The sequence below is a fragment of the Mustela lutreola genome, chromosome 10, assembly GCF_030435805.1.
Source record: "Mustela lutreola isolate mMusLut2 chromosome 10, mMusLut2.pri, whole genome shotgun sequence".
Taxonomy (NCBI): Eukaryota; Metazoa; Chordata; class Mammalia; order Carnivora; family Mustelidae; genus Mustela; species Mustela lutreola.
The window spans coordinates 79641565-79653968 of record NC_081299.1 but is presented as its reverse complement, the minus strand read 5'-3'; the positions used below and the strand labels follow the sequence as shown (position 1 = coordinate 79653968).

Below are 12404 nucleotides of genomic sequence, written 5' to 3'. Positions count from 1 at the left end.
AGGCTGTAAGTTACCTACCATGCTGCAGTGTCTGCTCTTTTGAGTGGAAGCAAAGTGGAAGGCTTTGGATCTGTGCAGATTCTTCTCAAAACACTGATTGATTGATTGACTGATTGAGTTTTTAAAAGATTGTATTTATTTGCCAGAGAGAGCGAGAGAGAACACAAGCAGGGGGAGCGGCAGGCAGAGGGAGAGGGAGAAGCAGGCTCCCCACTGAGCAAAGGGGCCTGATGCGGGACTCTATTCTGGGACCCTGAGATCATGATGTGAGCTGAAGGCACAGGCTTAACTGACTGAGCCACCCAGGTGTCCCTCAAAACACTGATTTACATATCTAACTCTGGGCTGTATCCGTGCCCTCACCCCCCAAATTATTTCATTGGTTCCTCTTGAGAACCACCAAGTTCTAGAACTTTCTACTTTCTCTTTAACAAAGCAGGATGTTTCCCCAGACATGTAAATATGTCTTTAGCTTGCAGTTAATCAGAGGGATCTATAGTGTAAAGGTCCACATGCAAATACCTGCATTTTAGTTGTATACAAGTGTATCTGTTCTCTGCAGATTGGAAACTTTTTGTGCACAGAGGAAATGTTGGGTTCAGAGTTGCAAAAGTCTATGTACTGGATTAACAGATTCTGTTTAATAGAAGGCACATTTATTGAGTTAGCCGAGTGTCAGTCACTTAATAGCCAAGAATGTCTCCAGGCAAATTGTAGCCCCATTTGTTGAATTTTTATTTTTGAAATTTCAAGATGTGTTTCTACCCCTTGGTGCTTGAAAGCAGCTGTTGTGGTTGGGGTCATGCATTCTGAGGCATGGGGCACTTTCAGGCCCTGGTGGCCCCCAGTGTGCTGAGCCAGGAGCAGCTGGGTCAGAGGTGAGCTCAGCCCCTGCTGGGCATCTTCCCCTCCCCCACCTACCCCCAACCACCAGTGCAGCAGGGGTGGTGCAGAGAGCCTGGGGACTGGGAAATGCCTACTGGTCTACCAGCTGCCTGACAGTGGTCTTCAGTCCTCTACTGACAGGGATGATTTGAACCTAAAGGCTGGGATCTGTGCATTCTCAGCTGTTCTGGGGAAAATGGAAAAGTTTTTTTGTTTTGTTTTGTTTTTTAGTGAGTGCAAATGTCAACGTAGAAAATGGTCAGAGAATTACACAAAGCAGTCCTTGCCGAGTGATACTGCTCGACATCTTCTCTGCCCTCCCCAGGACATATAAACGAAGGTTTCTTAGGTCTCCTGCATGCTGTTTGGGGAAAGGTCAGGCTTTTAGTCTTCTGAGAGTCAGAAACCAGAGTTTTCCACACCTCTCAGTGTAGGTAGATTCGGGAGCCTCCATGGCCTGGACTGAAGATACAGGAAAGAGAAGTTGTCACTGCTCTTGTTCATGGGCAGGAGATGCCTCCATGGGGCGCATACTGGAGCCTCAGGACTGACAAGCTGGCAGGCCGCCTCACAGTGGCCCCCTCTGCCATGCTGCCACCATGCCAACTGTCCCCAGGAGATTAGCTACAGAGCTGGTTGTAGAATTTCAGGCAGTCTTTTCTTAGAGGTCCCAAAGACAAGCACATGGTCTTCTTGTTTTAAGGATTCTGATGTTACTTAAAAATTACAGAAGTCTGGGATGTTTGGGTGGCTCAGTCGGTTAAGCGTCTGCCTTCGTCTCAGGTTATGATCCCTGGGTCGTGGGAGCAAGTGCTGCATTGGGCTCCTTGCACAGTGGGGCGCCTGCTTCTCCTGCCTCTGCCTTACCCCTCCCCTGCTTGTGTGCGCTCTTTCTCTTTTTCTCTGAAAAATAAATAAATAAAATTAAAAAGATTCTAGAAGTCGGAGAAACCTTCCATAATGGGCCCAGCCTTTGTGCTTCTTGGACTGTTTGTGATCCCAGATGCATCCGCAGACATGGTAACCAAAGCTGAAATAACTCCTGCTGTGAAAAGGAGAACACTGCAGGCTCCCAAACCAAAGGCCTCAGTTCAGATCCCTGTTTTGCCACTTATTACGCATGTGAGCTGGGACAAGTTCTAAATCATAAAATGAGGGTGAAAATGCCTCCCTCTGAGAAGTGCTGTGAAGGTTCACTGGTCACCAAATACGAAGGCTGTGCTAAATGGCAGAGCTCTAATAACTTCCACACTGGAGCCTGGCACCGCCTTCTGGGGCGTCTCAGCAGCTGCCCCCTGATCACCAGTCCTTTATTCTCCTCTTGCCCCGACTCTGCTGTGTGACACCTGACCTTGAAGGCCACTGATGCCTTTGCTGGGATACTGACGTAGTTGTGGGTATCAAAGAATGTTGCTAGTAACCTTGGTGCTGATTCAAGCAACCAGACCCAGTAGCTTTGTGACCTTGTGTAAGTTACTTTACCTTTCTGATTGTCTCTCTGATTCTCTACTATATCTTTCTGATTCTGACCTTGTGTAAATTACTTTACCTTTCTGATTCTGACCCCTTCTTCAAAGGGCAGCTATAAGGCCAGATAGAATCCCATGTGAGGATGCCTACCACAGAACCTAGCATGAAGAAGGGGCTCCTCCTTCCTTCCTCCTGGAGGCTCTAATCCTTGGCTGTAACCTGAGATCACATTCAGTGCCTGCAGCTTCTGTGGGAGAAAATTTCCCACACATTGCCGGAGTTTGGCCTGAGTCCTGCTCTCTGGGTCTGCCCTGAGCTGCCCTAGAGCGGTGTGTCTTGGCCACCATTCATGCTTACAGGTATAATAGCCTTGCATGGCACTGAAAGATCAGCGCACCATTATACAGAGAGAACAGAGCCTGTCTTCTGTGGATGGGCCCAGCCCTTTCCCACTTGCCCTTGTATTTAACATTAGTATCTTTGCTATTTATAATTCGGTAAATGTTTATTGAGCTTATTTTGTGCCGGCATGGTGCTGGGTACCAAGTACCCATAGAGATTGACATAGATAACGGGCCGGGCCCTTAGGCAGTGCACAGGGTAGGGGGCGTGTAGACAAACACATCCATCAGTACAGAACCACAAAATGAGGAGAGGCAAGAGTTCCTTGGATTGGGTGAAGGGAAGACCTCTGGGGGGGGGGGGACATTTGAAGATTTAATATAAAAAGAGAATGTAATATACTTCACTAATATTTATTATGTTGTTATGTATTAGAACGGTATTATTTTTGAAATATGTTCAATAAGATTGAAATTAATTTTATCTATTTTTAATCAGCTACTAGAAAACTTTTAAAAGTACATGTTTTCATATGAACAGATAAAGAAGATGTTTGTGCGCACACACGCACGCGCGTGCACATACACACTCATGCACAATGGAATATCACTCAGCCATCAAAAAGAATGAAATCTTGTCATTTGCAGAAACATGGATGGAACTAAAGGGTATTATGTTCAGGGAAAGGAGACAATTATATGATTTCCCTTGTGGAATTGAGGAAACAGAACAAATGAGCGAAGGGGGGACAAGAGAGAAAGGCAAACCAAGAGCTGTAACTAAACTTATAACTAAACTGTAAACTGATGGTTAGTAGAGGGGAGATGGCTCGGGGGATGGGGGAGATAGGTGGTGGGCACTTTTACACAGCAGAGGTTTTGTTAAAAGAAAAAAAAAATTCATGTGGTTGTCACATTGTATTTCTATTTGGTGGTACTAGTCTTCATCTCCGTGTTAGTTTAGGTTTTCTCCTTAGGGCGAAGGGAAGCCTTTTAAGGGTTTAAGTAAAGGAATCATGTGATCTGATTCAGTTTGTAGAATATCATTTGGCCTCCATGGAAAAGAAATTGGTGGGGCAGAGGGAGTGGAGTTGGGGGCAGGAAGTGGTCACAGAAGCACAGGAGGCCGGCGGAGGTCTGTGCTAGGACCGTGGTAGAGGAGGTAAAGGGGTTGGGTTCAAGATCTATTTGGTAGGTAGCGTCTGTGGGACTTCCTGAAGGTGGGATGATGTGGGGTGACGGGGGGGGGGGGACAGCAGGCATGGCTCAGGCAGCTGGGTGTATGAGATGGGGCCGTTTACTGAGATGGCAAAGACTGGGAGGGAAACAGGGCTTTGTTTCTTCGGCTGCATTTTATTTAGTGGATGGCAGAGAGTTGAAACTTCTGTTCGGGGGGTGTGTGTCAAGTGGAGGTGTTCACCAGCCAGTATTATGAGCCTGGAGCTCTGGAGAGAGAGCTGTGCTGAAAGTTGCAAAGTTAGGAGTCTGTATAGATGTGAAGTTCAAGCCATGGAAACAGATGTGCTCACCCAAGGGAGAGAGCTGTGTAAAGCATAAAGAAGGGACGTTGGGACCCAGCCCTGAGGAACCCCACCACATCTGTTCAAAGGAGTCAGCCTTGGAGCCCGAGCCTTGGGTTTGGAGGGGAGCAGAGAAGTTAGGCAGGAGCTGCATTCAGGGTACTGTTCAAAGGAAGGTTTTTCTTTTCTTTTCTTTTCTTTTCTTTTCTTTTCTTTTCTTTTCTTTTCTTTTCTTTTAAAGATTTTATTTATTTATTTGACAGAAATCACAAGTAGTCAGAGGCAGGCAGAGAGAGAGGAGGAAGCAGGATCCCTGCTGAGCAGAGAGCCCGATGCGGGACTCGATCCCAGGACCCTGGGATCATGACCTGAGCCGAAGGCAGAGGTTTTAACCCACTGAGCCACCCAGGTGCCCCGAAAGGAAGGTTTTTCTTAAGATGAGAGAATTCAATAGGAAAAGATCTAATCTTTTAAGCATATAATAAAACAAAACAGTTTTTCATTACTTGATTCTTTCTAAAACTTTTTTATTTAATAAAAGCAGACGTGTCCCCAGGGCTGCCTTCCCTGTGGGCCTGTGTCAGCAGCACGGGGATGACGCTTTCCTGCGGGGTCCCATGATGACTCTCTGGGCAGAGGAGGTAAATGGATGACTGTGGGAGACATCTTCTGCCTGAGGGGTGATGGCTGCTTTTCCAAGGTTTGGTTGGGCAGCCCCCTTGAGGACGGCTGCCTGCCCTTGGAAGGCAGGTTGAGGGCATGTGTTCTGTCTGTCTGGCTCGGTGGAATCTTTCCTCTTAGAGGTCTCAAGCACATTATCTCAAAACCACAGCACTCTTATTCTGCCTTTGAGTTACTTGAGAAGAAACCTTGACAGACACACAGATCTATCTAGAGGGAACAAGGAGCGGCTGGAGGTTGGGGGGGATGGGCCCGGGGGAGTGAGGAAAGGGCAAATAGTGCACCCCAGCCAAACAAAGCATCTGCTTTTATCAAAAGTGCTGTGTTTGGGCTCAGACAGCCTGAAGCCTGATGAGTCACGATGCCAGACCCTCTCGGCCTGCCAAGAGACATACTGGCCTTGATACGGTTTTTCTCATTCTTCCTCTATTCAGTTTGACTGACTGCTGCCAAGATTTGAGCCGCAGCTTTTAGCTTAATGCTGTCACCGGAATTGTGCTGAGCATAGGTTAGCTGCTGACCGCTGACCGTGTCAAGTTTTTAATCAACAGATTAACCTTGGATTCCTGTATAGACTCACCAGAGTGTGTGTGCCGTGTCGGATATTTAAATGATGCCTTTTTTCACAGGATTAGGGAATCTGCCTGAGGAGGTGGTTTAGTTGCCATTGTTTTAATACATGCCATGAACATATTAATCAGGCATTGCTGTCTTCTCAAATGAGATAGAAAGAGACGCGGAGAAGCAGGAGGTGGCTGCCGATTGAAAGAAGCAGGAGTATCTGAAATCCCCAGGCCTTAGACTCATGGATAGCCAGGGAGGAAAGGGTGTCCTCATCTGCAGCTTACCGCGGGGCCCAAGAAGAAAGGTTGCCAGAGTTGAAGGAAATATTACGGCAATCCCACGGCCCGAGGCTCTGAAAGGGAAGCACAGTTGAGGACACCTGTGAGTAGCACGCCCAGCACAGTTTGAAGGAGGAAGTAGGTGACCGTTCAGGTCATTCTTGGTCTCAGGCTGTGTCTGCAGGACTGTCTTCAGCTGGATCCCCCTCATGTGGCCTGGTGAGACAGGGCCATTCTGAGGAATTCATCCACGGGTACATTGACCGTGGCCTGTGTGCCTAGCTTCATGCTGGGTGGGAGAGCTTTAAAGGCCGGCCAGGGGCTGTGTCTGTGTGAAGCGTTCATGGCCCTAGGGAAAAGTGGTACCCTTTTGAGGCATCCAACCTTACCAGCATCTGTTCTTTCCATCATCTTCGCCGCTGACCTAACTTCCCACCCATGGGCTAGCCCTTCGCATCACTCCCTAGTCTCTAAACAATTCTGCTTTTCTTGACCTCTGACCTTAACATATTTCTAGATACCACGTTTCCAGGTATACACATCCTTGACTGGGTGGTTGAAGATGGTGCTTTCTAGATAACCCTTCCCTCGAGGCGTGCCTGCTCTGTGCCACCACCACTTGCTCTGGGCTGTCCTGGCCTTGGACCCAGGTCCAGGAAAGCTTGGGCCATGCAATCCATGCAACCAAGGACCATATCAGAGGGTGGCTCTGAGCTAGCAAAGAAACTGAGTGCAGAGTGAGCAGAGAATTGTGCAAAAGGCTAAGGGTAACAAAAAGGGCTTTCAGAAGTTAGGTTTGGAACAATAAAACCAGGGAGAGGGGCATGGGAGAAACCAAACTGCTGAGCCTCTGTCTGGCTTGCATTTTTTTTTTTTTTTTTTGGTCAGAGAACTGACTTGTCTGATTGGAAAGGGTAAGATCTGTGGAAAGAAAGAGAACTGTCAGCCTGGAGCAGAAGAGGCCGAGGCAAGAGGCTCTAATACTACCACATGAGGTGAGGCCCGGACACCCCAAAAGACCAAAAGAGCCTGAGCCTGAGGCCGAGACCATCAACTCGGAGGAATGCAGGCACAAGGCCCTACAGGGAAGACAGAGGAGTATTTCAGTTTTCCAGAAAGGAACCAAAGAGATGAAATTAACCTGTAAAATGATGCAATTGACCTGATCTCAGGAAGTATCTTAAAAGGATTATTAGGGCGATGACTTTTGCATAGGTGGTGGAGGAAACAGCAACTTTTCCTATATTAACAGGGTGTTGCCTAAAGCAAGTCATACCAGATTAATTTCCTTCCGGGGGTAATTTGTTGGGAGATTAAAGGAAGGTTGAAAAGGTGCATAAGCAGATGTCAGTCTCTGGTGATAGAACTTGGGTGAGAGGCAGCCCAGGAGGCGTAGATGAAGCCTGATGTAGGATGTGTCTTGACTGACCCATGTCTTGGCCCACTCTGGCCAATTTTTTAAAAATTGCTTAGATAGTTGTATTGACCTACAGATCACACTGGTGGATGACATGAATCATAGAAGAAAGATATGTCAAAATGACAGAAATGAGATCCAAATAAGATCTAGGCGTTTGGAAAAAGTAGACCCAATCTGTTTGGATAAGACTGTAGTTGAGAGGCAAAGACGAGCACTGGAGTCCAAAGCAAAGTCAGAGTATGGGGTTCGGGGTGTAGCTGCATGTGAAAACGATTGCAGGATTTGGGTAAGGGCAGCTCAGAATGAGTGTGCTCTGGTTGTCAAAGACGTGAATGGGATTTTCGGAGCATTAGCTCAAGTTTAATATTCAGATGAAGGGAAGTGGTCAGTCTTGGCCGCCGATCACGAATATGGTGAACTGTTTGTAGCTCTTGACAACCAGAAATGGAAGGTGCATTCCACCACCCCCCCAACCCCGCAGAGCCGTGAGCTTCTGCGGAGGGTGTGCCTCCCTAAAGCAGATCTTTTGGTTTATTCATGAAAGAATATCCCCAAGCTGTGCTGTATTAGTGAAGAAGAACTTCTCATGTCTGTATGTTAACCCTGGAGGAGAATATAAAATATGTACCACCCTTAATCCCGTCTCCTCCTAGTGAAGCCGACTTTAACAGGTGAGGTCAATAAATACATTGTGAGATGTGGGAGAGTGACTCTCATTTATTTTGCAAGATGATAAAACCAAAATACATTTTTCCTGGGTGCACATCTAGAAGTATTAGAGTTATCCATTTTTAAAGCTACATCCCTTTTAAAATTAGCTAAGTCTTGGAATGCTTGGGTGGCTCTTTCAATTAGGCATCTGCCTTTGGCTCAGGTCATGATCCCAGGGTCCTGGGATCAAGTCCTGCAGCAGGCTCCCTGCCCTGCTCTCCCTCTGCCTGCTGCTCCCCCTGCTTGTGAACTCTCTTTTTCTCTCTGACAAATAAAATCTTTTTTTTTTTTTTATATATATATATTTTTTTAAGAGTTTATTTATTTATTTGACAGAGAGAGATCACAAGGAGGCAGAGAGACAGGCAGAGAGAGAGTGAGGAGGAAGCAGGCTCCCTGCCGAGCAGAGAGCCCGATGCGGGACTCGATCCCAGAACCCTGAGATCATGACCTGAGCTGAAGGCAGCGGCCTAACCCACTGAGCCACCCAGGCGCCCTCTGACAAATAAAATCTTAAAAAAAAAAAAAAAAAGACGAAAAGACTATATATATAATGAGCCCCCGCCTAGAGTAGGAAGTACCTCTTTCCTGGTCTCTGGGACAGCTATATGGTTCCCAGCATCAGTAAAGAACCTGTCCATCTAATCACATACCAGTTGAGATTTTTTCAAGAAACACCATCTCTTTACTCAGTAGGCCAGCCCGTTTTACGTGTCCATTTTTTCTCATTTTCCTACAAGCTGATGGAAATGGCCCTGTAGTAAACTCTGTTTCCTCTTGGCGCACTCCCTGATGAACTTCAAACGTGGCATTTCAGACATCTCCAGATTTTCAGCAGGAGCAGCTAGTCCTCAATGTCACTTAGAAAACATCTGGTCTCAGTGGGGCTGGGGAGCCGGGCACAGCCCTGACAGCAGCAATGACCCTGAGGCCACCACAGTTCAGGCACAGGCTTGTGGCTCCTTAATGTGGGGGCCCATCCATCAAAAACATTTCTCTTGTTCCCTCTCTCCCTTCAGTGTTTTTCTTCCCTTGGTGAATTCAGGGAGTGGCAAAGAGAAGGGTTGACTAGACCTTTTTGCACAGTGGAGAGAAACGCGCGCGGGCACACACACACACACACACACACACACACATTTGTTCATTCACTCATTCAGACCAACACTTATCATGCAACTGTGCCCTGAGGATACAAGGGTGTATAAAATACAGTCCCTTTTCTTAGTGAGCTCACAGTCCCATAAGGGAGATGGACAAGAGTATATGTATTGAACTATAATTATTTGTCGTAAAGTTTTATAATAAAAAAGGAGTGCTGGGGAGCTATTATTCTGTGAGTTGTAGAGGGCAGGGGAAGGAGTGGTCAGAGAAGGTGGGAAGATGGTGGGGATTCAAGGCCTCTTGGTTCAGGGAATTCCAAACAATTTGGATTTACAGAGTGTGAGGAGCAGGGTGAGGAGCTGAGGCTGGTGAGATGGGCAAGGCTTAGCACCATGGATATCATCTAATAATAAATAATAAAATGAGGATGCGAGACTGTCCTGCATATTTTACCTGAAAGAACATGATCTAGTGAGAAATACTGTCCAGTGGACACAGACTCCTAGTAGATTTAAAGCCTGTTGCTAGCTCTTTCTTCCTGCCATCCTTCCATCCCCACATTCTCCCAACCAGGATCCTGAGATGTTGATGGCTATTTATGGTGGAGAATGGAGGGTGAAGGCTCTAGGTTCCAAGGCCATATCCACATATGAATGGGCTACAGCCACCAAATTGCCAATGGAGGGCGAACTTTGTCTCGGTTGTTGGGTTCACCTTCCCTGATTGTGGGACATGCCCTGGTCATGAGTTGGTTAAGAATGGTAAACCAGTAGACCTCGGGGGTTCAGTGATTATTCCTCCTTGGCCCCACCACTTGGGGGAAACAGAAAAACTTGGCCTATGCGTCCCACATATCTCTTTGTCTTGCATTTCAGTTAGGTGTTCTAAGAATGAGTTCATTGTGGTGAATGGGCACCCGCAAGCAAGAACTCTGCCCTTGGCATAGAAGCCTTCTTAGCCACGATGCTCAGTAAGTCTTAGGTAGAAGATTTTTGATGGTGCTTCCTATCTAGGAACTTTGCTGTACTTCCTTGTAAGGTCTGTAGGGATTCTTTTTGTCCTAATGTGACAGTAAGCATTTGTGAAAAATGACAGTTTTGTTCTCCTTTTTCTGGTTCTTATACCTTTTATTTCTCATTTATCTGTATGGGCTAGGACCTCAGGACAGTAGTGCATAGAAGTAAGAATGGACATCCTTGTCTTGTTTCTGATTGATGGTTTTATTTTAGTAATGATTGTAATTCTTTGCCATTAAAAATAATACTTGCTGAGGGCATGAAAGCCCTCATGGAAGTTCTGTATTTTGTTTGTGAGGAGTTTGATTTTCCCTGCTGAGCTCCCAAGGATGATTTTTTTAAAGTACTTTTTTCTCCCATTAATTAGATGCCTCAAATGATTTTTCTCCCTTAACTTGTTAATGTGGTAAATTGTATCTGTAGGTTTTCACCATTAAACTGACCCTGTATTCCTGGAGTCAACCTAGTGTGATTATGGCGTATATTAATATGTTGTTAGAATTGGTTTCTTAATATTTGATTGAAGGTTGTTGTTTTTTTTTTTTTTAATGTCTATTCATGTGCGAGATTACACTATATTTCCTTTTACTGACCTTCTCTGTTTTGGGGACCAAAGTTAAAATATCCTCTTTTTCCAGTCTCTCGAAGCTTTTGGATCATTTTCAAGTAACAAATAATTCCAACATTTGGCAGAATTTGCTAGGTAGTAAAACTGTTGGGGCCTGTGGGACGATGTTGAATTACTGATTCAGTTTTTTAAATGGGTTCGAGGGCTCTTCAGATTTCTGTTTCTTTTTGAGTCTATTTAGTATCTTCTAGGAATTTGTTCATTTATGTTAAGTTTTAAAATTTATTAGCCTAAAAGTGTTCAGAGGATTCTCTTCCTGTGCTCTCTTGTACCTATGGCTGTGCCCTCTTGTCATTCCTAGATTGTTTTGTGCTTTCTCTCTTTTCCCCTAGGTGACATCTGTCAGAGGTTCATTTTATTAGGCTTTCCAAAGAACAAGGCTTTATTTGTTGCTCCCCTGTTGTATCATTTGTTTTATATTTAGTTTTTGTTATGGTTATACATTTCCTTCAAAATACCACTCTTATTGTATCCTAAATATGCTATATTCTACCTTCTGAAAATCTGCTTTGTGAGTTTAATCTAGGTAACAGTTACTGTGTTTAGTGATTTATAGTATTTGGGCTTATCACTGCCTCTTATTCTGTATGTCTGTACTAACTATACATTTTTTCAAACCTATAGTTTTTTAAAAATTGCCTTATCTTGTACTGTCTTTTTAAAAATACTCTACTCCTCATTGAGTGGTAACTTTTAAAATACAATTACTTTATAAAACATAAAGTGAAACAGTACCTTTACTTCTTTTTGAACAATACAGGACCTGAGGACTCTAGCTCTGGTTGTGGCCTTCCACTTGGCTTATATACCATTGTTGCCTTATATTTTAGTTTGTCTCTTTACTATTTTTTAAAAATTTTATTTATTTATTTTGGAGAGAGAGTTAGTGTTTGGGGAGAGGGGGAGATTTCTGAAGCAGACTTCCCACTGAGCGCAGAGCCTGAAATGAGGCTCAGTCTGATGACCCTGAGAGCCTGACGTGAGCCAAAATGAAGAATCAAGACACTTAACTGACTGAGTTGCCCAGCCATTCCATTCCTTTGTCTTTTCAAAAAAAAATGTGGTAAAGTACACTGATATAAAATTTACCAGCTTAGCCATTTTTAAGTGTACAGTTAATGAACCATGAGTTAATTAGAAACTTTGTGTAAATCGTCCAGGGGTGCCTGGGGGACTCAGTTGGTTAAGCATCCGACTCTTGATTTCAGCCCTGGTCAGGATCTCAGGGTTGTGAGATCAAGCCCTGCATCTGGCTCGGCACTCGTGGAATCTGCTTGCCCCTCCCCCTCTACTCCTCTTCCTACTTGTGTGCGCACGCTCAATCTCTCGCGCTTTCTCTAAAATAAATAAATAGAATCTAAATAAATACAATTGTATGCTACTTGTCCTTTGGTGACTGGTTTACTTCATTTAGCACAAAGTCCTCAAGGTTTATACATGTGGTAGCCTGTGTCAGCATTTCCTTCCTCTTTGAGGCCGAGAAACATTCCATTGTGTATGTACACATTTTGTTGATCCATTCTTCCATCAGTGGAGGCTTCGGTTGCTTCCACATTTTGGCTTTTGTGAAGAATGCTAAGAACACGTATGCACAAATATCTCTTCGAAATCCTGCTTTCAGTTCTTTTGGGTATCTACACAGAAGTGCAATTGCTGGATCAGATGGTAGTTCTATTTTGAATTTTGTGAGGAACCTCCATACTGTGTCTTCTCGCAGCTGTACTGCTTACGTCCCCAACAACTACGCTTAAGGGTTCTGATTTCTCCACATCTTTGCCGGCACTTGCTA

The 12404-nt window shown here is 45.0% G+C and overlaps 1 protein-coding gene across 3 annotated transcripts in view; it reads left to right on the top strand.

Annotated features, from left to right (window-relative positions):
• BCAR3 (BCAR3 adaptor protein, NSP family member) overlaps positions 1-12404 on the top strand; it is a 110179-nt gene that overhangs the window by 13001 nt on the left and 84774 nt on the right. The window lies entirely within an intron of this gene.